Source organism: Triturus cristatus, chromosome 4_2 (genome assembly GCF_964204655.1).
Source record: "Triturus cristatus chromosome 4_2, aTriCri1.1, whole genome shotgun sequence".
Classification (NCBI taxonomy): Eukaryota; Metazoa; Chordata; class Amphibia; order Caudata; family Salamandridae; genus Triturus; species Triturus cristatus.
Window position 1 is genome coordinate 792851637 of NC_140586.1, and position 24586 is coordinate 792876222.

The following is a 24586-nucleotide window of genomic DNA, read 5'->3' on the forward strand; positions in this document are numbered from 1 at the left end:
GTAGTGTCCAGATGCTATATTACACTCAACACTCAACTGACTACCTTCCTCGAAACCAACGAATCACTCGACCCCTCGCAGTTCGGTTTCAGGGCCAACCACAGCACCGAGACCGCCCTCATCGCAGCCACGGACGACATCAGATCCCTGACCGACAAGGGAGAGACCGTGGCCCTCATACTCCTTGACCTCTCCGCAGCCTTCGACACGGTATGCCACCACACCCTGATACAGCGCCTCAACAACGCCGGCATCCGAGGCAAGGCCTTGGACTGGATCATCTCGTTCCTCGCCGGAAGAACTCAGAGAGTCCGCCTCCCCCCCTTCAGATCAACAGCGACCAAGGTCATCTGCGGCGTCCCACAAGGATCCTCCCTCAGCCCTACCCTCTTCAACATCTACATGACGCCCCTGGCAAACATCGTACGCAAACACGGACTCAACCTCATTACAACGCAGACGACACTCAACTCATCCTCCCCCTATCCAACGACCCTTCCTCTGCTAGACTACACGAATGAATGAAGGAAGTAGCGGACTGGATGACGGACAGCCGGCTTAAACTCAACACCGACAAGACGGAAGTCCTCATCCTAGGCCCTACTTCCACCGCATGGGATGACTCTTGGTGGCCCCCCGCCCTAGGCAGCACTCCCCAACCCACCGACCACGCCCGCAACCTGGGCTTCATCCTGGACTCCTCCCTCTCCATGACCAGACAAGTCAACGCAGTCACATCGGCATGCTTCAACACCCTTCGCATGCTCCGCAAGATCTTCCACTGGATCCCCACCGACACAAGGAAGACCGTCACCCACGCCCTCGTCACCAGTCGCCTGGACTACGGCAACACCCTCTACGCCGGCACCACAATCAAACTACAGAAGAAACTCCAACGAATCCAGAACGCCGCCGCACGCTTCATCCTGGACGTCCCGAGCCACCACCACATCTCCGGACACCTGGAAAAGCTTCACTGGCTCCCAGTCAGCAAGAGGATCACGTTCAGACTCCTCACCCACGCACACAAAGCCCTTCACAACCAAGGACCCAAACTCATAAACCACCGCCTCTCCTTCTACATACCCACCCGCACCCTGCGATCGACCGGACAAGCCCTGGCAGCCGTTCCCCGCATCTGCAAAGCCACCGCCGGAGGCAAATCTTTTTCCTACCTCGCAGCGAAGACCTGGAACTCTCTCCCCAGCCATCTCCGCTTAACACAGGACCACCTCTCCTTCAGAAGGCAGCTCAAGACCTGGCTGTACGAGCAAGAACCCCCTCCCCCCCAGCGCCTTGAGACCCTTATGGGTGAGTAACGCGCTTTATAAATGCCAATGATTGATTGATTAAGTCCTTCGTGAAAGATGGACAGGTCATATTTTGGTTAGCCTTTTTGATTGAAGGCTAACCAAAAGACAGTTTTGGAATCTGGTAGTGTTAAGTACAGAAATCACTCAGAATCTATTTGAGGGGTAGATATAAAAGAACAATCTTCACACTCATGGTTCCATATGTAACACTGTCCAAATAAGGCATCAATCCTTATTTCTTCTTCTTCTAAAACTCCAAGGATGACCATTATAAATTCCTTTGCGTCTTGATGACTGTTGTGACTAAATTTTACTGATCCACTACATATATCTACTAGATCTCGAATGCCTGAAGCACAATGTATTACAGTACTATCACTATGGAAACGTTGCAGTAAAGCACACAGTGCAGAACATAACCTCTTCTGCAGTTTCTGTTCAATTGCATTATAAGATGTGATAAATGAAAGAGTACATTGAGAACATTTGCACAGCAGTTATCACCAGAATGATTTGACAACTGCTGTTATGAGTTTACTTCCGGGCCCATTTATTTCTCCCTTATTTTAGCCTGACTGAAAGTTATAGGCTGTTTTGCATTATTTGCACACGTTGCACTCAGCACTTTTTTTTCTGCTACAATATTATTTTAGCAAAAAACTGTATATGTTTTTGTTATTGGTTACTGGGACTATGTCTGAACAGCTCGTACAAGGTCAAACAACACTGTGCCCTGTCTTCTGTGCTTGGTTAGTAACATAGCATGGCATTTAAAAACAACATACATTCACATCTCCTGTTTTCAAAAAGATACCTTCTATAATATACTCTGAGATGTGCCATTTGAAAGCAGAGAGGGGGATTCTTGCAGAGGAGAGGTCCTGAGACGAACGTGCCAGCCTTGCACAAACTGAGATGCAGATTACCTAACAATAATACAAGGTGAGGGGCGTTGGTTCTAATCCCAGGGAACCTATGATATATCACTGTGCCCAAGTAGTGAGGATAGACTGAGGCAGATATATCTTTAACCATGGTAGGGTTCTTATTGTATACATTTTTGCTTGTGATGTTACTCATTTTGGTGGCATGCATATGCTTTCTATTTGCAGCCCAGTTATTTTCTTATAGAGCACAATAGTTTCAATAAATATTGTAAACTGTTTTTGTGTCTTTGTTTTGTTTATTATGGACATGCACGAGTGAGTAAACGAAGGGTAAAAATCTTCTTCCACGGTTCCTGAAGGGGACTAGAGTGTTGTGTTCTGGGGTGCCAACTTACCTGTCACTGTGGAAAGCTTAGCAGGGCAGTTAAGGTACTATGAGCTTGTCAGGATTTGGGCCCATAGGTACTGATGTGGTATGGTGACTCAGTCCCTACATAATGATGTTCTGTCGTCCAAAGGCATAGTTATGTTTACACAGACTCCCTGAAACACTGGTAACCTACAATATAGCCTCATTCTCCAGTTTTGTCTTCGTAACACCTTCTTTCTTGTCCTTGTTTTCCTTCTTTTCAGTAACATCCGTATCTTCTTTCATAAGGTTCAGCTTAGGCCAGATTATCAGTTTTCTATAAATGGGATACTGTCCTACATGAGGAGCATATACACTTCTTAACCAATTGTACTCTTTGACGCAACTTGCTTCAGCACTAACTTTGTTATCATCAAAATCTATATAACAAACCACACATTGTTCTTCCTCGAGACAATGCAACATATGACATAGCTACTATCAATATTAATAAAAGCTGCACCTACACTTGAACCTTGAGATCTATGGATAGTTAGAGCATATGTTAGAGACGCTTGGAACTGCCTCCGCTGGACATATAAGTCTTTTAAAGTAATAAACGTACAATATATCTACCAATCTGCTTCACGCCATCAATCTGATCAAAGTTTATGGCTAAGTATTAAACATCATCCCTATTTAAAAAGTTAATGAAATCAATCACTCTACCCAGAGCATCATTTACTAATCCTTCCTCAACATATCAATTATGCTGCAAAATTACTCTAAAGCTTTTCCATACGCGTAAACACTTTTTTAATACTGAGGTCCTTGAAACAGATTTTCCAATGAATCCAATTTTGCTTGCAGTTTTCCACTTGGCAGTACTGTCTCACCCTGGTGTTTCATTTTGTCAATTGCTGTAATTTCCCAAAATTCTTCTTTATCCAGTATTAGTAATTGTTCGTTAAAATTGGAGCACTCCTGAAGTGTAGGAAAACAGTTTCTTGATAAGTCTACTTTCTAAGAAACATTTCCCCTCCTTATCAGAATTCCTACTGTACCTCTTCAGCTATCACTTCTTCACCATTCCTAGGAACCATCTCCTCTTTTTGAATGGGAGTACCATCCTTCATCTAATAACAATAATAATAATATCTTCTTTATTCGGTTTTTTGCAATTTTAAAAACCATAAAAGAACAATTGTTTCGACAATACAATACAAAATAAAAGAAAAAGAGAAAGAAAAAACAAAAAAAAACACACTGATCTTAAAAAGTGTTGGTTAAAACTAATCAAATATCATGTCATATAACTTTAAACCATGGAATTACATAGTTTCGTTTCGTCAACATAGACTCAGATCAAACTCCAGTTTACAGGTTATTTCTATGTTTCACAATACATCTTAGAAAGTTGAGGACATGATAACAGATCAATTCAGAGTCTAACATTTGTAGACGTAGCATCGCCGGGCGACATTGTCTTAATCCCCATCGCTTTAAAACAGGTAGTAACCAAACCTTCCTATGTGGATGATAAAATTTACAAAACAGAATAGTATGTAAATTTGACTGTGTTGATACTTCATCGCAAGGACAAAGGGTGGGAATCAAATCCCAACTATTTCTATCGGGCAAAGAAACTAATCTGAAAAAAGAATCTAATCTGAATTTTGTCAGCAACATTCTATGATAGGTGCTAATCTGTAATGTCAAGTATGGTTGAATGGAGTAAGTGATCTGAATCAGATTGGCATGAATGGCCGATGGCTTTGTCGCAACAGAGGTCATCCTCAAGGACTCCAGAAGCGTTAACGCCAATTTTTTCAGCGTTCTCTTTGGGATTTCAATAATTTTTTTAGGGTCGGAATAATATTTCTCCAAGCCAAGATCCATGCGGAAATTTCTTACATAACATAACCATTTTATTTTTACAGAATGGTCTATGGTCATTGAGTCCGTCAAAATTTCCTGCGAAAAGACATTATTATCGGACGTCCAAATACGTCTCCAGAACAATAGGGGCTGAATTCTTATAAAATCCTCGAGATAGGGGATTCCAAGCTCCAAATGGAGAGCGTATACTGAGGTGCTCGTTGGTACGGCTAAAAGAAATCTCAGGAAGTTATTTTCAGCAACCTGGAGGGCGCTGACCTCTGCGGATCCCCATACTCCGGCTCCGTAGAGGGCAATCGCCTGGCATTTAGCTAAGTATATTTTTAGAAGCTCCACTGGGGGCCTTTTCCCTAGTCTCTGTGAGAAACTTATCAGGGACATTATTGCTCTCTTAAACAAGTGACATGTGGCCTCTACTGCTGCTCTCCAGTTGAGCCCGTTGTCAATCATTACCCCCAGATAGCAATACTTCGTAGTCACCTCCAATTTTTGATCTTTGAGAAAGATGTTCTTTACTCGCTTCTTTTTTCGCCCGGCTACCATAACAAATGTTTTTTTGACATTGACTTGTAAGTCCAAGCCGCCCATAAACTCAACATATCTATTTAGGGATTTCTGCAGTTCGCATGGGGTTCTTCCTCGAGACAATGCAACATATGACATAGCTACTATCAATATTAATAAAAGCTGCACCTACACTTGAACCTTGAGATCTATGGATAGTTAGAGCATATGTTAGAGACGCTTGGAACTGCCTCCGCTGGACATATAAGTCTTTTAAAGTAATAAACGTACAATATATCTACCAATCTGCTTCACGCCATCAATCTGATCAAAGTTTATGGCTAAGTATTAAACATCATCCCTATTTAAAAAGTTAATGAAATCAATCACTCTACCCAGAGCGTCATTTACTAATCCTTCCTCAACATATCAATTATGCTGCAAAATTACTCTAAAGCTTTTCCATACGCGTAAACACTTTTTTAATACTGAGGTCCTTGAAACAGATTTTTCCAATGAATCCAATTTTGCTTGCAGTTTTCCACTTGGCAGTACTGTCTCACCCTGGTGTTTCATTTTGTCAATTGCTGTAATTTCCCAAAATTCTTCTTTATCCAGTATTAGTAATTGTTCGTTAAAATTGGAGCACTAATAACATCGACCAGCTGTATCAAATGCATACACAAATGTGTTCTCTTGAAAGTAGGTTTCTTCATTAAAGAAAGGCTCAGTAGTGGTATTATGCTTCCATTACCCACCGAACAAAATACAAAAATGATAGCAATTCACAATTTTCTTTTTTGTTTGACTTTCTCCCTTCATAGACAACACTGTTTTATCCAGTGTTCTTCTTCTGCTCAGAATCAAAATAAATAGCTTCCTCTTCAGGGCAAATGCCTTATCAACTACAGCCTCAACACATTCCTTTTGTTGGACTGCTTCTCTTCTCCTTATACTCTGCTTCATAGTTTGTATGAGATTCTGAATAAAACTACTACAAAACATTCTGACTCTAATTTCCTTAAATTACCTCTGTCTTCTTGTTGAACTATCTGCTTTCCTCTATGATTTAATACTCTTAATGTCATTAATTTTAGTCCTTTCTTAACTGATTTGAAACCTTTCTAGTCAACGTGTACTCAGCTAACCATAAAGTTTATGGTATGGTATAGGGAAAATGTTGCACAGAACATAAACTTGCTCCAACGATAGGAGTTGTACGTATGATAACATTAATGATGCTTTATATTATTCTGAACTATTTTGAACTTAATTTCATAGCTCCAATGCCAGACCCTTTTATGAAACAATGTGTACAAAAGAAGCTTGGATGATGTCTTCAGTGATGTCATCAATGATGCCATTTGAGTTTTAACCAGTGATGTTATAAATGATGCCACAGGACATGTCACGATTGATGTAAAATGTGAGATCATATATGCAGTTCCTGGCGGGGAGCTAGTTATAGCTAGCTCCTGGTAAATTTCTGCAGTTTCTTTAGTTAAAAACACTAATGAGATATTCACCTAACTATAACGTCACTTTAATTCTATCAGTGTGGCTGTCTGCCAATGGCTGCACTATTTTCCCACTACTTCACAGTGCATGTGTCGGCCATTGGCCAACCCTGGGGAGGTACTTAAAGGCCCCTCTGATGCTCTGCATCACACTAATTCTATCAGTGTGGCTGTCTGCCAATGGCTGCACTACTTCCCCAGTGCATGTGTCAGCCATTGGCCAACCCTGGGGAGGTACTTAAAGGCCCCTCTGATGCTCTGCATCAGAGGTAGTCTTTTGTTTTTGTTATACCACATGCAGCCAGGAAAGAGCTTATATCCACAATATGCCCCCAATGGAGGCAGAAAGTCCACTAGACACCAGGGAAAGCTTTTTATTATTAAAAACAGCTATTGTGATTGTATTTATATAGGGGTAACTACCCCTGACGAAGCGTCAAAGCTCTTTTCATGAGAATCATGTTACTCTGGAACCCAAAAGGATAACTTGTGGAGTAGTATTGGGAAATATGAGCTGATTTGATCAGTGGATATGTGAGTCTGTTAGCTCGATTGAATAGGATAATGGAGAAATAGAAGGAGGAAGAGTCTATAAAGTGCTATTTTTGGAGATCATAGTAGTAAGATGAGTTTGGGAGCAGCTCAACTCCACCCTGAACCACGAAGCCCCCACCACCTCGACCGACGCCAACCTCACAGCCAAAGAACTCCACAGATGGATCATTAACTATGCAGACGAGCTCACACCCCTACATAACCCCGACAGACAGCCACCTGGTTCACCACCGACCTCCAAGAAGCCAGACGCACCTTTTTTGCAAGAATGCATTTATGGTGAGAAGAGCTCTAAATGGGTGGCAGCGCCTGCAAGGTCCCCAACCAGACGTGAGGCACCCAAAAGGAATTTACACTTTGTCAGCATTGCTGGCTGCGCTGAGTCAGGTTTGTAAATCGCCAGGGGAAGTGCTTCTCTTCAAAGCAGCTTTTGCACAGGCGTTCTATGGCGTCTTCAGGGTAGGGGAGCTGGTGGCAAAAAATAAGAAGGGCTGGCACCGGGGCTGCAATTCAGCTGCGTGAGGGTGCACGAGGAATCCCTATTCATATCTATTCCCAAGTCTAAGACCGATCAGGATGGTAGGGGGGACGGAGTTATGTTGCAAAGGGCACGGGGAGTGTTTGCTGCCCCATTACTAATCTAGAGGTGTTACTGGCACACAGGCCACGGGACGCAGGGGGTCACTAAATTTCAATTCAGTAGGGTCATGGGTGTGGCCCTCAAGGTGGCCGGTTTAGACCCAGTCACTTTTGGGATCCACTCTCTTCAGATAGGAGGCGCCACCGAGGCAACAGCCTTTTAGAGAGCGCAGTACAGAGGATTGGTAGGTGGGCCTCAGACTGTTACAAGCACTATGTGCATCTGCATATACTCTAAAAAGTTGGCTTCATGTTACTGGTGGTGATTTCTCTTTCTGATTTGGCTTGCAGTTTACACATTCTGTCACGCAGGGGGGAATGTCCCCTTCCACGGCCAGGGAGGTTCACGCCTTGACCAGCTTAGAGATATGTTGGTAAGCGTTCTGGACAAGACTTGTGTACCCCCTACAGCATTTATTTTGCATCTAGGTGGTAATGACCTGGTGCACCTGGGTAGGAAAGGTGTAGTCGAAGCCCTGATTACAGAGGTGGGTTGGCTGGAGAGGAGATGCCCGCAGGCAGTGCTGGCCTGGTCACACATGGTCCCCAGATTTCAGTGGCGAGGGGGTGAGTTTGTGTGGGCTCTGAACCCAGTGGTGGTTTCTGCTGTTGGGCATCGGGGCTCCGCCCCCTTTACTTTTATTGCCAAGGACAGGAGTAAATAAAAGGAATTTGTTGGCACATAACTGTTTTTTTTAATAAAATGTGCACACATTTCGTGCTTTCTGGCTATGGGGCTGATGCACCCTGTCACTCACTGTGCTTGCTTCCGTCCATGACAGAAGCAAGCATTCCTTAAAATGCTGCCACTGAGCATGCCCAAAGTGTAGAGTATTTGCCAGGCTGAAGCTCCCACAGCCCTGAGGCCTGTGAGGTCAGCAGCTCGGCAAAGGCAAAGCCTTGTCGACCAGTCTCCACCCCCTGATGCCCTGGAGATAAAATCAGCCCTGGGCGTGTTTCACCGAAGACCTGTATCTCTGGGGCTTACCATCAATCAGGGACGTGAGAACATGGTCACCATACCCTTTCCCAGATCGTCACAGGGTGGGGTGGCCCCCATCCTGTGATGTGCTAGGAAAAGGTGGAGTTAAGGCTACAGGCAGCGGAGAAGCCAAGATATCGAGTCTGTGCAGTTTGTCTTCATGAATTTTGAAGGCACACTTCGCAGACTCGAGGTGTCTGCTTCCCACGCTGCAGACATTTTTGGACGCCTTTTCTACCACCTGCAGACTTGTGAACATCAGACACTTTAGAAGTCCATTGCAGTCTCTGATAAAGGAACTTGCCTTGCTTCACTTGAAGATTCACCGGAGTCAGTCCTGACGATGCCTTTCAGTTCCAAATGAAAAAAAAAACTTTGCAGCTGGGGAAATGAGAAAGTGACTTGCTCGGACCCGGGCTATTTGAAGGAAGTAAAGTAAGCAATTCAATCAACCATCACTGCTGTATTATAATCTCAATAAAATGTATAAATGTATTGTATTTGCACGTTGGAATGGACACATCATTTTCATACTTTCTTAAAGTTTCTTTTTAGGATCAGGAGGGAGGAATTTTTATTGTATAAATGTAATTTGTAAATACAGGGAGGAACGTATTTACATTCTTTAGAGTTTGATATGGGGTGCTACATTAAGTAGATGGTTGTCCTTGTAAACAAAATGATCTTGTGAGGTGTGCTTGTGACATGTTATGACTGGCATATTTTCTTTACGGGAAACGATGTGAATCTCAGAGCGGCCGATTTTTGAGTGGGGAACCAGGATCGAGTCCTGGTGTTAGCTCAACATCCTGTGGATCTGGGCAAATAACTTACTTCCCCTTATAGAACATGAATATGTCCTTGTCTTGTGCAACTGGTGCTAATGTAAAGTGCACCAGTATCTTCGGTCGAGTTTGGCCTTTATAAAAGCTGCAAAAAAAAATACAGTGTGAGAATGTCAGAACTGACTTATTAAAAATGCATTTACAGTTCATTTTTAACACATGTTAATATGTTATGTTAATAAAATTTATAAAAATGCACGAATACCCAGAGGTGTCTTGGCGCTAGGAAATACAAGCCGCGAGCTAGCACCTAGTACTGGAAAAGCCAGGTTTTTAATTGCTTTCTAAAACCAGTCAAGGAACTAATATTCCTAACTTCAAACGGCAGGGCGTTCCACAGTTTTGATGCGCCGTAATAAAAGCTACGGCTGCCCCAATGAGCTGCACGAATTGTAGGAACCAGCAATAGTCTTGCCCCCATCGACTGAAGGTGTCTGGTCGGTTGGTACCATGCAAAGAGATCCTGAAGAAATGAAGGACCTATGTGGTGCAAGGCCTTAAAAACAATACACAAGGCTTTGAATTTTATCCGCTGAGGAACCGGGAGCCAGTGCAAATGCGGATATCGTTGGAAACTGGACAGTGTCTGGGAATATTAAGCAATAGGCGTGCTGCCGAATTCTGAATCATCTGGAGCTTCTTCAGACATTGCTTCTGGGCATTAAGATATAGCCCATTGCAGTAGTCTAATTTAGATTGAATGAGAGAAGAAACTACTGTTTTTCTGATAGTTTCCAGAATATACGGAAAAATCTTCCTTATTTTCCTTATAAGGAAGTATGAAGCAGAAACCACGGCCTTAGTTTGTTGGCAAAGTGTCAGTCGGTTGTCGATCAGCACACCCAAGTTTTTCACTTTTGCCGCTGGGTTTGGAGGTAAACCCATCTCCGCCGGCCACCACAGATTACTCCAGGAGGGCTGCAAACTGCCGGAAAAAAGAACTTCAGTTTTATCGGGATTGAGTTTAAGGCAGTGCACTGTCATCCAATTGTTAATAGTACTCATGCAGCTTCGAAACTGCAGAGCAGGGGAGTTTTGATGTTTGTGTGCAGCTATCACAATTTGGGTGTCATCAGCATATGTAGTTAAGCTGAACCCAAATTCCCGGATTAGTGGGGCAAGTTCAGAGACGTAAATGTTAAACAACGAGGGGCTCAATGAACTGCCCTGTGGAACACCACAGGGCAAAACGTAAGGGGCTGAGTTAATACCGTCAATAGATACGGAGGATTTCCGATCTGTTAAAAAGAGGCCAATAGTGCACGAGCCGCATCCCCAACTCCCCCCGTCTCCAGACACCTCTGCAGGAGGGAATGATCAACCGTGTCAAAAGCGGCGGACAATTCGAGGACCACAAGAGCTGCTGTGCCTCCTCCGTCCATCACCGCTCTGATCTCTTCTGTTGCTTTGATAAGTGCGGTCTCTGTACTATGATATTTACGGAAACCAAACTGAGAGTGATCGAGCAGACTGTACGTGTTGATAAATTGCGACAGTTGAGTATTCATAATTTTATCCACTATCTTTGCAGGTAAAGGTAATCTGGCAATAGGTCGGTAGTTAGAAGGATTGGTAGCATCTAGCGTAGGTTTTTTCAATAAAGGCAGAATAGATGTCTCCTTCCAGCTGGTCGGAAAAATGCCTGAAGTAAACATCAGATTGAAAATTTCAGCCAGCCCAGGGCTCACTAGGTCTACCACTCCTTTAAGAAATGTCGGTGGACATGGGTCCATGGGTGATCCTGATCTAGATTCATTTATATATTTACTTACATCTCCAGTGGAAACCGGAGAAAAAGTAAAAGTGTGATTGTTTAAGTCTGAGCCACGAAAGTGGAGCAAGGGGCAGGTGACGGGACCATCCTTAAAAGCTTTGCAGATTTCTAAAACCTTAGATTTGAAAGTGGCTGCAATATCATTGCAAAATTTCTGATTAACACTCCTGCCTATGTTGTTGGGCGTAGCCAATTTATTAATTACCGAAAACAATTCCTTAGGTGAGTTGACAGCCGACTCAATCTGTTGTGTGAAGTATTTTTTCTTTTCTAAAATCAGGAGTTTTTTGTAATTCAATAAGGCTATTTTGTAAGCTTGTTTTCCTGGCTCATCATAATTTAATCGCCAGCGCCGTTCCAATTGACGACAAATCTGTTTTTTCTTCCGAAGGGATTCGGAAAACCAGGGGGCAGAGGGGATAGTTCTATTGCCTGATAATGTTTTTATGGGTACGGTGGCATCAACTGCCCCAAAATACAATTAGTATAATTGGTGACGGCTGAATCTACATGATCCTGATATTCTTTAACAACTGATTTGGGGGTCATACAACTGTATCAGAACTCGACAAAGCACTGAATGAATTAGCTTTGCAGAGTTCCCTTCTCTTTTTGGAGCACATAACGTTGCATTTGGTTTCTCCACAAAGTACCTTTGATTAATAGTAAAATTAATTTACATATCTCAGTTGAAGCTTTTACCTATGCTGCCTGAAGTGCAGAACATGCATGATAGGATTTTTCTTGCATTTGCCATGACTAGTCAGCAGGAGGCTGGTACCTGGCAGTTTGAACAGCCACCTAATTAAAAGTTGTCTCTTAAAAGAACTTCATTTCAACTGAGCTTTTTCTGCTTCTGCTCACCACAACATTGTTGTGCTCAATTCCTTGCTAATTTCTTTTATGTATTCCTGCATCACAAAAATATGCCAAATTAATGACTTCCATAAACCTGGAATACAGCTATTGTTTTTTGCTCTTTTTATATTAAAAAATTGTTCTTGAAAATATATTATTTAAGTTTTAAAACAAGATTTGTGCAGGGAATCGCGACTGGCCTTGCAAACAAATCCAGTTTTTTCCCTAATGTTATGTTAACTCATTCCTTTCCAATCCCAGCTTTGCCACTCTCAAACTTCACCAACCGCCATTGTCTGAACCATTCACTTAAAAGAATCCACAACGGTGTTGACAAGCTCCCCAAGCTTCAGACCATTGCGCGCGGGTGCATCCGGGGGGGGGGAGGACATTTTTTCTGACAGGACGGCAAACATTTCTCCAAGCTAGACAACGAGATATTCCTTGAGAATTTACTTACCTGGTTAAAAGTGACGCGGAGCAGGGCATAATCTTCTAGAGGCAGGGGGGCAAGATAGTTGGGCAACTATGCTGGCCTGTGGAAGTAAGGTCATGATTGATGGGCATCTTTTACGGTCCTTAGTAGGCATCACCATTGTCAAATGGGGACGCCTGAGGGGGGGGCAGATGGTCTCTCATGGAACTCCAGGGGCAGTTACAGCCGGTAGCCTGTAAGGGTGTGGGGGAGGGGAAGTTCTGCTTCCGGTAGGCTTTTGGGCCAGCCCCCGCACACATGCAAGGATGCAAGAAAACTGGGCATAAGTGCACAGCCTCTTATGGAGATAATGTTGAGGGCGTAGGGGGTGCCCGGGATGAGATAACCTTCTGGCGTACAGGACCTCCTGCGCAAGGTCACTCCGGTAGGAGGGTGGGACCCTGATATAATTATGAAAATGTATGTTTTGTTATTGTTATGAATAAAATACGGCCGGAGTTCTACGACACTTAACCCAAGCCATGGTGGGGTGTCTCCATTGTTGCCTTAAGGGAAAATGGAGGAGCATCTGTGTCTGCCCCAGGGGGCCCAAAGTATGAGGACAAAGGGGGCTGTCTGCCCAGAGGAGGGGGGCTCGGCAGTACCTGCCCATAAATACAGTGCTCAGTCAAAGTTAGTGAATGTGTCCTTCCACTCTCATCCCCTGCGCTGGTGTACACAACACACAACCTCACACCATGGTCCAGCGGTGAGCGTGCACTCTCTAGTATATGATTGCACTGGAATCATGCCCTTCCAGAACAAATTCCTCTGTATAATTAGATACGCAGAAGGATTCCATGCACTGGATGGGTGCTGTGTACTGAAGCACACACACACACACAAGGAGTTGTGTTTTTTTAAAGAAATAAACACATTTCTTCTTCTTTACGCCTGCTTGGACCATACGTTAGTTTTTTAGCAAAGCCTGGCTATCTTAAATCGGGATTTGCATCAAAACACGTGGATGTTTTCACCGATCCATTCCAGTAACACTTACTTGGCCCAAAGTAAGTTAATCAGGAAAAAGTGTACATTTTTCTAACCTGAGAAAAGACTAACTTTTCAGCACCGAACTTTTTCATTGGATTGTAAGCACCATGGCCAGCGCAAGCCCTTGGCGACTCTGGGCCTGTCAAGGGTCGCTCTTCGCGCTTGCGTCATCGCAACTCACACGTCCTGAGTCTAAAAGTGTCGTCCAGATTGGCTTCTGTCAGGATAACTTTCGCACACGAACAGATAACAAATCCCAGTTTTTATACTGCATTTACTTGCCCGCTTGACAAACATCAGGGCAGCAGGAAGTTAGGGAAGAGGCGGGCACTGCTAGGCAGCAGCAGAGCAGGCCAATGACATTCAGGTCACCTTCTCGCGGAGCAGGACTGGCGCGCGAGTGACATTGCCGCAGCCGGGAGTGGTTTAAGGGACGGGGGAATGCGCAGCCCTGGCAGGAATCAGAGGATTTGAGAAGCATCAAAGGGGGCGCATAAAGGAGCGGGGGCCGGACTCCTTAAGCAGGCCCCTAAACCGGAGTTTAAGAAGGGTGGGGGAGAGAAACCCCGAGATGAAGGCTGCGCTAATAACATGTCCGGGAGATGGCTCCTGGCAAATTGCTTTGTTATTCTTGTCAAAAACAGGTTCCTGGGAAGCAGTCAATTTTAAACCATATATCAAAATGATTAATTGCCCTTAAATGAGCAGATGTTGGAGTACCCTTGAATACAGGGGAGGAGGCTGCGGCCTCGTTTGAATTCTGAACCTAATGTATTCATGAAGTTGGGGGGCTATTAATTGCGCGACAGGCGCCGGGCTCGGCGACTCCGAGGGGTTCTGCTTTATGCTCGTGTATAAGATGTCTCAGGGGCAGGGAGCGGGAGCAGGTAGATCCCAGGCAGGTGTGATATGTCATGTTTCACTACGGACAGGTGCAGGCGCACGGCCTGCTTGGTGCAAGGTACACAGCTGTAGCAAAATGCTGTATGTCGGAGATAATGCTAATATCGCGATAAGATGCTTATAAGATTGAATGTATTTTTTACTCTAACATCGACAAAGATCATATGTTTTTAAAATAGAAACTTGTTGAAATTATGCACACTGATTTAACCATCAAAGTTTTTTTTCCTGGGTCATCTGGGCACTTTCTCCAGAATTAGGTGTTACCAAAGCCGCTGTTGTTCACTGCATCCACTCTGATGTGATGAAAGAGTGGGGTGGCTTTTTCGGGGTAGAAACGTGTCTATTACCTGCAGGTTGCATAAAAATGTCTGCAAGGAGCGCGTAAACCCACTCAGCTGTCTCGCTATGGCGGGCATTTGTTTCGTCGCGGGGTAGGTGTGCAGCAGCACTTTTAAACATCTCTCATTGCAGACTGTGCAGTACCCCGGACGGAAAGAGGGAACGCGGACTCGAGGAGCTATTTACACACTCGCGTCAGCAGTGGAAACAAAGGTGCCCTCAACAACGCACGTATTTTTATTTATTTGCAAAAAAATATATATGCGTGACTTCTACGCAAGCCCTCGCGAGACATTAACATGTACCTCGGGAGCGCATCAATCACTCTGGAAAGGAAGGTGAGGAAAAGTACAAAAGTCAATATATTTGAATAATTCAAAACATTTCGTGGCAAAATCCTGCAAGCTAGGTTCTTTCTCGAGTCGAGTCAGACAATTCTTTTTGAAGTGGGGGTGGGGGGGGATAAATGTTTGCCCGAAAATAAAGCCCAGCATTGTTTCAGTAAATTGACATTTTATATTGTATTTCAGTGCGCTGGTTTCGCAGAGTCCAACTTCAAGTCCTCGAATAAAAATGAAAGCAAGAGAGATGGGAGGGGGCGCGGGGGCCATGGGGTCTTAAGAAGGAGTTTAAGTTTATAAACAAGATTAAAAGGCAGAGTGTCAGGGGTCTTATAGAGAGGGCGCAAGAGCCCCCCTGAAGAAAGGCGAGTCCGAGCCCCCCCGTATCACTGCTCTCTAAAGTCCCCTTGATAGACTGGGCGTCCGCCTGCCCCCAAATCCCCCAGAAAGCAGCTTTGAGGAGGGGGCTGAGAGGAACTTCTCTTCGCTTTAATTGCTTAAGAAACGGTTCCCACAATTGAGCCGTGGCCTAGATTCGCCTCCCGTTTAACTTCTGATGTTTAGAGGTTCACAAGTTAATCCCTTTTTTTAAATTCTTCCCACCAATACAGTGGGCACCGGGGATGAAGTGCCGGGAAAATCCAGGCTCACTCAAAAATGCCGATAGGGAGGAAACAAAACAGGCCCGAGAGACTGGTTAAGCGTTCACTTTACCACCTCCTGGTTATGTCACACGGTCTGCGGGTGCACGCGCAGAGTGACGCACCGCTTTCATATGTCCCGGTTAATGTATGACGTTTGAGAGGGTCTGAGGTTTGGATACATGTCGATGCACAATGTCAAACAACGAAAGGTTGGAAACGCACGTCTGGAATAGCGCTAAGTGCGCTTTGTCCGACCCGTGCAAACCAGGCACATTGGAGCCTCGGGTATTTAACATCAGCGATGTCCAGAGTGCGTGTTTTTTTTGGGGGGGTGGGGGGGGGGGATTCCGACTCACTTACGGTGAGGTCCTTACTGCGTGTTAGCTAGTACCCTTATTTACTGAACACATTTTACATAAATACCGCCAGCAAGGAACGCACAAATACTATTCTCCTCAGAAATGTAAAATGAATAATAACATTTAAAAAAATAATACTATAGGTTAGATTATTCTAACAATGAGATGTAGCGCGTCAACTGGTGCACTCGCGAACGCAAGTATATTTCCTGTAGGGAAACGGGACTTTATTGGGGTTCATTCGAAACCTGTCGGGTGACAGGCATTTTCTTCATTGATAACTTTGCTTTTATAACAGTTTAAGCGGCTACACCGTCCCCAAATACAGAAACCCCAACGAAATAAGGCCTTTAAGCCCCAAAAAAAGTTTGCCGCGTCTTCAGAAATAATCCCTAACACTTGTGAAAAATATCAGTAGAATTTCGATGACGAGCCCATTCCAAATTTAGTCAAATTCAGGAATAACATGGCCATTATCACACTTGCGTGATTGTGAAGCATCACATATTCATTTGCGCTACAAGTGGTTGTTCATATAACAACTCATGGGGGACCACACCTCACTGCAGGATCAGCAATCGAAACCGTAAATGTGGCTCTGGTACCAAAAAGAAAGATTGCAAAAATGTGGATAATTGTACTTTTTTTTCCCACGAGCTGTTTTGTTTCTTGCCTGCTGCTCACTCCGCAAGAATCGATAAGGCATTCTGTTTTTTTTGTTTGTTTGCTTTCATAACAAAGGCACCTAAAGCCTGTGTGTGCTGCACGTAGCGCTGGATCAATCTAAAAGAACGACCGCCTTTAGAAAAATCATAATAAAACATTATATTGAAAACAAAAGATATTGTGAAGCTGGAAATGAGTGCTGAGTTGCAGGCCAGTATGAACCATTTCATCCATCTTCCGAAGCATGAAATGTCCTATTGCAATTCAGCGTTTGCCTTTTAAAGAACATTTTATTTAGAAGTAATGGCTGTATATAGTTCCCACAAGCTCAACTGCGAGAAAGTAAAGTGGCTTCTGGGTAAAGTGCGATTCGCGGTGATTTGGAGGCGACGAGGGGAGCTGTGCACCGTGTAAAGATGGCGCAATGTGTTGCTTAAATCCTGCTGCTCGTGTTGAATCGATACCCGGTGTGGCTTCGCGTTATTAAAATATTCGGTGACTCGCTTTTGGGGGGACATGAATGCTTCTGAACGTCCAAGGCCCCAGGGGTGTTTGTTAGACAGGCCGAAAGCCAGGATCAGTACTTCGGGGCTTATTTCCAAGCCCCCTGCCCTCAGATGCCTCACTTTTAATATGGTTACCTAACAGGTGTGTGTACCTGTAGCACGTGGTGGTTACACACTGAACACGAGGGCAGTCCGGAGCAGGGTTCAGAGCTCAACTTTTACTGAGAACTTGAACTAAATATGTTTAATTATCAGTCTCCAGCACCCGATGCTTTCCGCTGCCCAGTGTGTGTTTTCAGTTGTTGGTGCGCGGGCACTACAGTGCTCAGGACAACACGTGCTGCAGGTCAAAGCCTGCCATAGACCCTATGTGGGGAAACAACCAACATGCACACGTCAAGCCCCCACCATGGAAGCCCCTTCCGCGCTGCACGCCCTGGCATTCGGATTCGAACCCGCTGGTGCTCCCCGCGTGTGCGCGTGCCCCGCTTGTGCACGTGCCGGCTGCGCGCGGACACTCGCAGGTACATTTCTGAGTGCGCAGCCTTACGATTAACAACAACTCTTTACCCGAACCGGTGCACCTACGGCAAAGGACAGAGTCATTTAGGGACAGACATACTTCCAAAGTACTGGAGCAGTGACTATGTCAGAGACAGAATGGCGCCTCGAAACCCTATTTCAGCTGACTAGTAGCAGTAATCTCCAATTATGCGTTGTGAGGCGCGCGTGAATCCCCTCTCCAACACAGGTTTAATCTGTGCATTTTCTACTCAAACCCCTACTTTGCAATTAGAGTCTAAGCACCAGAGACGCTACTCACACATAAAATGGGGCCAACAGGATAGTCTGGTTATGTATAGACCGAGGAGCGCATTTCTGCGATGTTTCTTTTAAAGTGAATCCGGTCTGCATCACCGACTTGGACAAAATAGCGCCTCATTAAAAAATATCCCAGTCACGCTATAGCGTATCACAAATTAGTTACCAATGTAGTGACACACAAAATCTTGTCGCTCTTAACGTTTCACAGAAAGCTCTCCAAAGTCTGAAAAAAGCCCTGACACTATAGCCCAGACAAAAATAACTTTTGACTGTATCCACTTATAAAGGTGTGGTCACTTTGCCGTCTGGTAGAAGCGCGTGGCCACTACAGTGTCTAACAAAAAGTGTTGACAGCATAGAGACTCTTATAGGAAGCCGTGATTCCTATAGCATATCACAGAAGTGCGTAAATCTATAGCGCCTCCCAAAAAAGTGCTGACAGTTTAGAGTCTCATAAAAAGACGTGCTCACTACAATGAGCGCGAGGTCAATACAGAGCCTCACTCAAAAGTGTTGATAGCACAGAGTCGCATAATACGTCGTGATCACAATAACATCTAACATAAGTACGTGAGAACTATAGTTCAAAAAGCGCGTTGACACTAGCGTCTGAAAAGCGTGTTCACTGCAATGTGTCCCAAAATAACCTTTTACACAATCACATCTCACAAAAACGCGTGATCGCCACTGCGTAAGAGCAAACGCAGGTCATAAAAGGATGGACGGTATTGCGTCTTACAAAAAAACGTTGCCATATTAGTTTATCCAAAAAGCATGGTTGCTATAGTGTCTCACCAAAAAGCGAAGACATTATAGTATGTCATACCAAAGTGGGAGTTATAGCGCCTAAGAAGACAGAGCTATGTTTAAGTGTGTAAAGAAATTCGCAAAGAATTTAATTTAGAATACACAAATGCAAGGCAAAAATAGCCCAATTGGCGTCTTATCTTGTAACTGGAGTGTGTCTTTTTTTTAAATAAAAATGTCAAGTTCTGAAATAACGCAAGACATATGCGTATTCCCTAGGGTCAGTTAAGGTGCAATTTTCGCGCTTTTTCCTCTCTCACTTCGTCTTAATTCATTGCGTTTCCTCTTTTGAATATATTTAAATATATTTTTCTTATTTCGGCTTTCACTGGAAAACATCTTCGCCATTAGAATAGTCCTTTGCGGGTCCGTACAACCGGTTCGTAATCCCGAATTCTTGCCCTGTCTAAAATGAAAAGCCCTTCCCGCCCTCTAACCCCTCCCTTTTTTAACCTTAATTCCTGCCTAAACGGTTTTGCTCCGGGAGAAGAAATCTTTTCTTGAAAAAAAAGAAGAAAAACGTGGAAGGAGAGAAGGGCATTATTGGTCTAATCCTCTTAGCCGCAGTCATTTGAAGAAGGGCTGTTTTGAAGCCTGGGATGGCGTCTTGTCGCCCCCACCCCACCAACCCGTCCCAAATCCTCTAGAGCTGCGAGCGACTCAAAAGGCAGCGCCTAGGCTTCTGTGCGCGGCGCTTCGCGCTGCTCTTTCTGTGCAGCGCTGCAAAGCTGTAGAGTAAACAGAGCCGCCGCTTGACTGGGCCGGAGCTGCCAGCGCCGCAGCCGGGCTGGGTCCCACGGGCAGGAGGGGGCATGCTAGGAGCCAGAGCGGGTAGTGCTGCTGCTGTCAGTGGTGCAGCAGGTGCAGTGGCACCAGGTCACGAGTGAGCAAGTGGCCCTCCACTTCCCAAAGGTATCTCTGTTTTACTACCAAGTGGGGTCCATTTCCCATGCTTGCTTCGGGGTTCACGGGACCCTAACTATGCCATTGGCTTCCGTGCTGCCCATCTGGGGTCTCACGCAGCCTGGAGTTGTTTTAGCCTACGGCATTGAAACAGTGGTGCTGCTTTGCAGCTCGTCTGAGGTGTCAAAAACTGAAGGAGCAGCGCTGGGTGTCAGGGAGGACGGTGCTGCGCTGCTTGTCTGAGGAGCCACATTCTGAAGGGGCAGCGCTGGACGTGAGGGAGGGCGCTTCTGCTGCTGTGTAAAATTCACCCGTGCCTGCTGGGAAGTCCAGCTGACCATGTACAATGCGTTTCTATAAGCTCAGTAACTCTGTGGGAGAGAGTATAGGATTCATTCTCCACGGGGCTGACTCAGCCTTTTATCCTTCTGATGTCGATTAAATGCGTATTGATGACCTGGGTGCTAACCGGACGTCTAAACTCCGGAAACAATAGGTTTCCTGGTGTTTGCTTAATATGGTGACATTATTTTCCCAAGGGATTCTGCTTCGGGGTGGAGGGTTTATACATATTTTACCAGACGTGCCCCTAAAAAAGAGACGGTTTTCACAGGATTAGTGAGATGTTAATTTAACCACCCTCCACAAGCAGCTGGTAATGGAGCGGGGTGCCCATATAGCAGCCTGTGGTGACCATCTGCAGGTGGTGAACTGGAGAGACCACAGCGGCAGGCGCGGCTGAAGCCCGCCTGGTGCCCCCCGGAGAACAGGGCACTGCACATGAGGGTGCTGCTACCCCCCTCCCCCCCCATTCCAGGAGGCCCAGTCCCGGGGTCGCCAGAGGGCGCCCGTCGTCTTCTGAGGTGTGAGAGACAGTCTCAGAGCCACGTCTGTCCGCCGCCCTACCGGAAAGACATCGGGACTCTGCAACTCTTTGGGCTCGGAGAAGAGGGAGCCTATGGACTCCATAGGCACCACTGCTCGCGCCATGTATAGATGAGTGTAGGGCAGACGGCGTCCTCTGGGGGGGGGTGGGTGGATGCGTACCACAGAGAACGCTGGGTGGACGAATGAACAAATCAATAATAAATATGCACATTTTCCTCGAAGATAAGCGTGAGTGTGTATTTGTCCCGGAATAACTCACAATCAGGGAGTTGAACGCAGCTGGGGCACTGTTGCGACCCTTTACATTAAACCTTATACTAATGTGCGATTTTAAAGTTGACCGATGTTTGAAACTGAAAGGCACACATGCCTTTCCCCATATGACCCTCCGCCCAAGTGAAGGAGGGACAGGGAGAAGAGCAGCGGGTCACAGGTCACTGCTGCTGGGCAGCTCGTGCGGTCCGGTGCCTGCGTCTCCTGCAGCCGCCCTCATGACGCATGCGCGTGCGCGGCCTGCAAGAACTCCCAACACCCCGGCCACTGCCAGACCCACGCGCACTCATCCCAAAGGAGCCCGACGCACACGATGGGAGATGTCCATCGCTTTTATATGAACCAGTGGGATCATTCGAGTATCCGCCTTACACACTCTAGCGCCTTGAAAACCTCTGAGGTGAACAAACACTTTTAAAGGGTTTAATAACATAGGGAATATAATATAGCGGAACATAGTGGCTAAGCCATGCAAGCAGCATGGTGAATGTTCTATAAGTAACAATATAGTACAATTAAATACAATGAAAATATGTCAGAAGCGCAGAAATAAGCAAATTACTACAATTATTATTCACAGACGAGATTACTGTCATATTAGGAAGGGAAACATCTTCTTTTACAATATAATATTCGAGAACATACGAATAACGGAAATGCACTATATATACCTATCAAGTAATTGCACGTTATAAATGCAGCAATTAAGACCGCAGAAACGAAGTGTAAAGCGCTATCTATAAACAAGATATTATTAAAGTACACAAAAATGATTATCGTCTGAGTGGGCACCCTTTCACACTCTCAACATATGTCATTATACATGGAACCATACCAGTGGCGGAAGTGTACTATTAAGAGACAAGTAACACAATAATGTATAACTAGAGCGCTTCCACCCAAAGCACTTTACTTAGAACATGTTTTCATACAATTATTACCCAATTGACATGCGATTCATAAAGCAGAGCTTTCACTGGAGGTATTTAAACATGTGTGAATGTGCCTGCCTAGATCGCTCCACTCTGTCATGAACCGAAAGTAATAGTCTCCCCACTTCCAGGTGATGGATAATGGTGCGTGAGGAGGACAGATGCATCCTGGCACAAAACACCAATCAGTAAACAGGATGCCACCCTGCCCCTTCCATGCATCCAAGGAGTGGCTGCCATTACCTTACAGTCAGTTAATTAGACTTCACACCTGGCTGGCCTCGAGTAAACGCCTGAGACCACGCGTGGGAAGGCGCATGCCCTGGGACCCGCCCCCTGTGATTGGCAGACTGACGGACCAGTGGGGAGGCAGCAGGGCTGCTCCAGGCTCCCGAGAAGCTCTTTTAAAAATCCTTGTCCGGAGCCCGGCCTCCAGCAGATGACAGCTTCTGTGGCCCGGAGAGCGCTCTAGAGGAGGATGGAGTGACGGAGGGCGCCGGAGAGACAGAGAGGAGAGCGGTGTGTGGCCACATCTGTGGGAGCCGCGGAGCTGAAGTGCAGCGGGGGGAGTCCAGCGGGCTGAGACAGCCGTCCCCAGCCTAGTGCCGGCGAGACTCGAGGACAGACCGGCTGCCGCTCAGAGGGGACCCCGCCAGCTCACGGTCACAAGGTAGGGGTGCAGACTGTGTCTTCCCATCCCCCCTCTTTCCTTATAGTGGAACGCGCCTCAAGTGCGCAGAGTTTTATTACCGAGGATAACCAGGTACAGAGCAACTTCTGCAGGCGCGCCCCTTCCTCCCAAGTTATGAGACCAGCAGCCAGGGAGCGAGGAGGGGTGATCGCGGAGGGTTCTTAGAGGAATAATATTTTTTGTCATGGAGCACGTGGCAAGAGTAACATAAAATGATGCAAGAACATTTTTTAAAGAAACAATTGACGCGTGTGACATTAACTTCTCTGTTTTTAGGAAGTATTTTGCAGAGTTTTAAACTTCGTAGCAAAGAAAGTTCAGAGCACGGCAGGTCAGATGGTTAAGCGTGAAATAAAAGCCAAAACAAAGCCCTGTGTTGTTATTTGTGGATTAAACTGTGAATTATTTGCCTTTTGCACATCGCTGACATGTGCACGAGTCACACATGGAAGTTTTCTGGTGGGCGTTTCACGTCTCTCGCGAACTTCTTACCAAAGATGCTTAGGAAATGGCATTTCTACAAACATACCAAGTTATTGGCAGCAGCGGAGGCACCGGCACCCACCTTTGCCTACTGCCCGGGATGCACTGCGCAACTGACCCCGCGCAGCCTCCAATGCCCTCCTCGGTCCTCACGTAGGGTCACAAATACATTCACCAAAGGTCAGAGCGCACATCACGTGTTATAGGCAGAACAGCCCTGGGCGAGCAGAAGCGGTACGGGGAGCAGAACCTCTACTGTTTCAGTCAAGTCTTTTCTGGGCGCTATCAAAGCGCCTACAGTCCCCTGTGGGTGGAGCCCTGAACGTGTAGTGCTCGTACAGTGCAAACCTAGCTTGGAATCACGCAGCGCTGTACTACAGACGGGCTGGTAGAGGGTGTGAGTGTGACAGCAGTTACTACGTGCATTCCTTTACTACTGGTATCACGGACACTATAGCATTGTCCTTACTATTGGCATTATTAGCACTACTATTGTGACTCTTACTGTTACTAATACTTTACTACTGTTGTTGTTACCTTTACTCTTGGTATTGAGACTCGATTACTGTCGGTACTACTGCTACTATAACTCTTACAATTGTGTTTACTATTGGTATCACAATTTATAATTAGTATTGTGGGTTACTATTGGTATTACTGTGACTGTAGCTAAGACTATTATTCTATGTTCGCAATTGCTATCACATTTCCCACTGGTTTCACTATCAGTTTAATCATTAATATTGCCAGTGAGTTGTAATGTCGGTATCACAGCTACTAGTGACATTGCAGCCACAATTGGTGTTCTGGTCGTTGTACTTTTATCGATTGAAATCACGAGCGATGTTACTGATGGTTGGCAGATGTTGGCGACACATTTTGGTGTCACTGTTACAATGATCACTGTTGCTATTGGGTTTCCAATTCATTCCAAAGGTGCTAGTGGTTCTGCTAATATTATAATTGGGCTTGCTAGTTCTGTGATTGTCACTATTACAGTCACTAGTGCGACAAGGAGAGATTTTACATTGTAACTAATAAACTACCAGGTTAGAATACAACGTTAAAGTGCACTCGGTGCCCGGAGCAGTGGTGCTGAGACAGCTTCAGAGCGGGGCTGCTGCCACCAATGGTGCATCACAGACGTCACGGGGATTGTGATAAATCCAAGCGTTGCACGAGTAGAGCAATTATGCCACGCCAACTCAGCGGGGGAGTGGCGAAGGTGTAGTGTGTGTCCGGTGGTGCAAACATGCCAAGCCAACTCAGCGGGGGAGTGGCGAGGGTGTGGTGTGTGTTCGGTGGTGCAAACATGTCACCCAACTCAGCGGTGGAATGGTGAGGGTGTAGTGTGTGTCCGGTGGTGCAAACATGTCACCCAACTCAGCGGTGGAATGGTGAGGGTGTAGTGTGTGTCCGGTGGTACACACATG

General features: G+C 45.5%; 1 protein-coding gene across 1 annotated transcript in view; it reads left to right on the forward strand.

Moving 5' to 3' along the window:
- The first annotated feature begins 22329 nt into the window (after positions 1–22329).
- The window catches only part of DMBX1 (diencephalon/mesencephalon homeobox 1), a 44139-nt gene continuing 41882 nt past the window's right edge, over positions 22330–24586 (forward strand). The window contains exon 1 of the mRNA XM_085600170.1: positions 22330–22649. The gene's annotated coding sequence lies outside the window, so the exon portion shown is untranslated. The remainder of the gene's footprint in view (positions 22650–24586) is intronic.